This window comes from Nicotiana tabacum, chromosome 16 (assembly GCF_000715075.1).
Source record: "Nicotiana tabacum cultivar K326 chromosome 16, ASM71507v2, whole genome shotgun sequence".
Classification (NCBI taxonomy): Eukaryota; Viridiplantae; Streptophyta; class Magnoliopsida; order Solanales; family Solanaceae; genus Nicotiana; species Nicotiana tabacum.
This window is the reverse complement of record NC_134095.1, coordinates 29,038,767-29,044,715: the sequence shown is the minus strand read 5'-3', so window position 1 is coordinate 29,044,715 and position 5,949 is coordinate 29,038,767.

Here is a 5,949-nt window from a genome sequence, read left to right as displayed (position 1 = left end):
ACCCAACCAAACCACGTCCGAATGACCTGAAATTTTGCATACACATCACAAATGACATAACGAAGCTACAACAACTCTCAGAATTCCATTCCGACCCTCGGATCGAAATCTCACCTATCAACCGGAATTTGCCAAAATACTAACTTCGCTAATTCAAACCTAATTCTATGCCGGACCTCCAAAACCAATTCCGATCACGCTCCTAAGTCATAAATCACCCAACAAAGCTAACCAAATCATAAAAATTTCGATCCGAGCTCATATACAAATAGGTCAAATCTTTTAAATTTTAAGCTTTCAACTGAGACTGTTCTTTCAAATTCATGCCGATTTTTGTGAAAACCAAAACCAACGATTTACATCAGTCATAATACATCATACGGGGCAAGTCATGCCCGAGAACTGGCGATCAAAGTGCAAAAGCTCAAAACGACCGGTTGGGTCGTTACAACACCCGAGGCCCCCGGGACCTCAACCAAACCTGCCAACCAATTCTAAAACATCAGTCAAACTTGTTCCAACCTTTGAACACTCAAAACAACATCAAAACACCTATTTTTCATCGGATTTAAGCCTAAGAATTTCAAAAACTCTAAAAACACGCTTTCGATAAGAAAATCTATCAAACCTCGTCCAAATGACCTGAAATTTTGCACACACGTCACATTCAACACTATGGAGCTACTCCAACTTCCGAAATTCCATTTCGACCCTCGGATCAAAATATCAATATCGGACCGAAAACTTCAAAAATTTAACTTTCGGCATTTCAAGCCTAAATTATCTACGGACCTCCAAAACACAATCCGAACACGCCCCTAAGCCCGAAATCACCCAACAGAGCTAGCGGAACCATCGAATTTCCATTCCGAGGCTGTCTTCACACTGCTCCAGCTACGGTCAACTCTCCAACACTTAAACTCCATTTAGGGACTAAGTGTCCCAAAACTCTCCAAAACTCAAAATCGAACATCCCGACAAATCAAAATAGGAGAAATAAACTCGGGGAAAGCAGTTAATAAGGGATCGAGGCGTTAATTCTTAAGACGACCGGCCGGGTCGTCACATCCTCCTACACTCAAACATTCGTTTGTCCTCGAACGAGCATAGAGACATACTTGAAGTAGTGTAAAGATGAGGGTAACGGCTGCACATATCCTGCTTGGCTTCCCAGGTCACCTCCTCGACCGGCCGACCCTGCCATTAAACCTTCAATGATGCAATGTTCTTTGACCTCAACTTTCTAACTTGCCTGTCCAATATTGCCACTGGCTCCTCCACATAAGATAGATCCTTGTCCAACTGGACTGAACTAAAATCCAGCACATACGACGGATCGCCGTGATACCTCCGGAGCATCGAAACATGAAATACCGGATGAACTCCTGCCAAGTTGGGAGGTAAAGCAAGCTCATAAGCAACCTCCCCAACATGCCTCAATATCTCAAAAGGGCCAATAAACCTCGGACTCAACTTCACTTTCTTCCCGAATCTCATAACGCCCTTCATAGGCGAAACCCGAAGTAGAACCCGCTCTCCAATCATATAGGAAATATCACAAACCTTCCGATCCGCGTAACTCTTCTGTCTGGACTAGGCTGTGCGGAGTCTATCCTGAATCACCTTAACCTTATCCAAAACATCCTGAACTAAGTATGTGCCCAATAATCTGGACTCACCCGGCTCAAACCAACCCACCGGAGATCTACACCGTCTCCCATATAAAGCCTCATACGGTGCCATCTGAATGCTGGACTGATAGCTATTGTTATAAGCAAACTCTGCTAATGGCAAGAACTGATCCCAAAACCCTTCAAACTCAATCACACATGCACAGAGCATATCCTCAAGAATCTGAATAGTGCACTCGGACTATCCGTCCGTCTGAGGGTGAAATGACATACTCAACTCTACCCGAATACCTAACTCATGCTGAACGACCCTCCAGAACCATGATGTGAATTGGGTACCTCTATCTGAAATGATGGAAATCGGAATACCATGCAGACAAACAATCTCTTGAATATAGATCTCCGCCAGTCGCTCTGAGGAATAAGTAGTACACACAGGAATAAAGTGAGCGGACTTGGTCAGCCAATCCACAATCACCCAAATAGCATCATAATTTCTCAAAGTCCGTGGGAGCCCAACTACAAAGTCCATGGTGATCCGCTCCCACTTCCACTACGGAATATCTATCTACTGAAGCAACCCACCCGGTCTCTGGTGCTCATACTTCACCTGCTGACAGTTGAGGCACCGAGCTACAAATCCAACTATATCCTTCTTCATCCGCCTCCACCAGTAGTGCTGCCTCAAATCCTGATCCATCTTCGCGGCACCCGTATGGATGGAATACCGCAAACTATGGGCCTACTCTAGAATCAACTCTCGCAGCCCATCAACGTTGGGTACACAAATCCGACCCTGCATCCTCAATACCCTATCATCACCAATAGTCACATATCTGGCATCATCGTGCTGAACCTTGTCCTTGAGGACAAGCAAATGGAGGTCATCATACTGCCGCTCCCTGATACGGTCAAATAAGGAAGACCAAGAAACCATGCAAGCTAGAACCCGGCCGGGCTCTGAAAGATCCAATCTCACAAACTAGCTGGCTAAGGCCTGAATATCCATCGCCATAGGCCTCTCCGATGGTGGTAAATAAGCCAAACTCCCCAAACTCTCCGCCCGACACTCAAAGCATCGGCCACCACATTGGCCTTGCCCGAGTGATACAGAATAGTGATATCATAGTCCTTCAACAACTCTAACCACCTCCTCTAGCGCAAATTTAGATCCTTTTGCTTGAACAAGTGCTGCAAGCTCCGGTGGTTAGTATAAATCTCACAAGGCACACCGCATAAGTAATGGTACCAAATCTTTAGGGCATGAACAATGACAGCTAACTCAAGGTCGTGAACATGGTAGTTCTTCTCATGTATCTTCAACTGTCTGGACGCGTAGGCAATCACCCTACCATCCTGCATCAACACCGCTCCGAGGCCAACCCTCAAGGCATCACAATAGACTGTATAAGACCCCAAACCTGTAGGCAATATCAAAATTGGGGCTGTGGTCAAAGCTGTCTTGAGTTTCTGAAAGCTCGCCGCACACTCCTCTGTCCACTAGAACGGAGCACCCTTCTGGGTCAACCTGGTCATAGGGGCCGCAATCGATGAAAACCCCTCCACAAAATGATGGTAGTAGCTCGCCAAACCAAGGAAACTGCGGATCTCGGTAGCCGAGGATGGTCTGGACCAACTCTGCATGGCCTCTATCTTCTTCAGATCCACCTGGATACCCTCACTCAATACCACGTGGCCTAAGAACGCCACTGAATCCAACCAGAACTCACATTTTGAGAACTTATCATACTTCTTCTCTCTTAAAGTCTGAAGCACAGTCCTCAGGTGGTACTCATGATCTTCCCGACTCCGAGAATACACCAGAATATCATCAATAAAGACAATGACGAACGAGTCAAGATACGGCTGGAACACACTGTGCATCAAATGCATAAAGGCTGTTGGGGCATTGGTCAACCCAAATGACATAACAACGAACTTGTAATGACCATACTGAGTCTTCAAAGCAGTCTTCAGGAAATCTGGCTCCCGAATCTTCAACTAATGGTAACCTGAGCACAAATTAATCTTAGAAAACACCCGTGCACCCTGAAGCTGGTTAAACAGATCATCAATACGAGGCAAAAGATAACAGTTCTTCACTGTAACCTTGTTCAACTGGCGATAATCAATGCACATATGCATGGAACCATCCTTTTTCTTCACAAACAAGATAGGAGCACCCCTAAGGTGATACACTGGGCCGAATAAAACCCTTATCAAGCAATTCCTGTAACTGATCCTGCAACTCCTTCAACTTAGGAGGAGCCATACGATACGGAGGAATAGAAATGGGCTGAGTGCCCGGCAACAGATCAATGCCAAAATCAATATCTCTATCAGGCGACATGCATGGAAGATCAGCTGGAAACACATCGGGAAAATCTCATACTACTGGAACTGAATCAACTGAAGGGGTATCAATACTGACATCTCTCACATAAGCTAAATACGCGTCACACCCCTTCTCAACCATACACTGAGCATTAAGAAAAGAAATAACTCTACTAGGAGTGTGATCTAAAGTACCCTTCCACTCAACACGCGGTACACCTGGCATAGTCAGCGTCATAGTTTTGGCGTGACAATCAAGAATAGCATAATGGGGCGACAACCAGTCCATGCCCAAGATAATGTCAAAATCTACCATGTTGAGCAACAATAGATTAGCTCTGGTCTCAAAATCACTAAGAGCAACCGAGCACAACCGATAAACGCGGTCCACAATAAGAGAATATCTCACATGAGTAGAAACATAAATAGAGGAACTCAAGGAATCCCGAGATACACCCAAATGTGGAGCAAAATAAGATGACACATAAGAATAAGTAGAGCCTGGATCGAATAGAACCGATGCATCTCTGTGGCAAACCAATATAACACCTGTGATGACAGAATCGGAGGCAACAACCTCGGTACGAGTAGGAAGGGCATAGTATCTGGCCTGGCCTCCCCCTCTAGGGCGACCTCTACCTCCCCAACCTCGACCTCTAGCTGGCTGAGTAGGTGGGGTAGCAACTGGATCTGTAACCATAGCCTGAGAACTCTGCGGGGCATGCTGTGGCTGAGAAGTCTGTGGAGGTGCACCCCTCTCAAGTCTGGGGCAATCTCTCACTATATGACGTGTGTTACCACACTCAAAACAAGATCTGGGAGGGCGTGGTGGCTGTGACTGGCTCGGGCCAGGCTTGCTGGACTGACCTCTGAAAGCACCCCGTGCAGGAGGCGCGCTAGAAATTGGAGGTGCATAATAAGGCTCCCGAGGCCTAGGAGGAGCTGGAGCACCACTGGCTGTTGGAAAAGCTGAATGAACAGAGCGACTCATATAACCCCTACCATGATGACCTGCAGCTGGTGTACGGGCACCAGAATAATAGCCCGACTCTCGAGATCTCTTGGCCTCCCTCTCCTCTCTCTCCCTAGCATGCATACCCTTAATCCTCCTAGCAATGCTCACCACTCGCTGATAAGAAATATCCATCTCTAACTCACGAGCCATGCTAGATTTGATGCTGGGAATAAGGCCCTTAATGAACTGGCGAACCCTCTCACGGACAGTAGAAATCAAGGCCGGTGCATGCCTAGCCAAACTGGTGTAACGGACTGTATACTCTGAGACAATCATAGCACCCTGACGCAAATGCTCAAACTCTGTGCGCCACATGTCCTTGAGGCTATAAGGAATATAATCCCTCGGGAACAGATTTGAAAATTGAGTCCAAGTCAGAGAAGCAGCCTCATATGGACTGTCTAACTCATAGGTGCGCCACTACTCATAGGCGACTCCTCGAAGTTGGAAGGTAGTGAAGGAAACCCCGCTCGATCCTGATATACCCATGGTACAGAGAATGCAATAACACTCATCTAGAAATCCCAGAGCATCGTCCGATGCTATACTACTAAATACAAGGGGCTTGTACTTCTTGAACTTCTCAAGCCTCAACTACTCATCCTTGGAAGCCGCTGCCCTGTCCTCGGGCTGAATCGGCACTGCAGGCGGCACTGAAATAATCTCAGGGACCTTCTCAACATGCACTCGCTGCTCAGGAGTGCGGTCGGCGGGAGTCGGTGCTCCTCCCCCGGCCTGAGATGTGGCTATAGCAAGGGAAAGTAACCCTGCTTGAGCCAAGGTGGTGTACATGCTCATGAACTGCGCCAAAGTATCCTGAAGAGCTGGAATAGTAGTAGCAGTAGGCGTGTCAGGTGCCTGCACTCCGGTTGGAACTACGGGTGGTACCTCGGTGGCAGCTCGCACATGTGCTCTGGCTGCACCACGTACGCGTCCTCGGCCTCTACCCCGGCCCCAGCCTCTGATGGC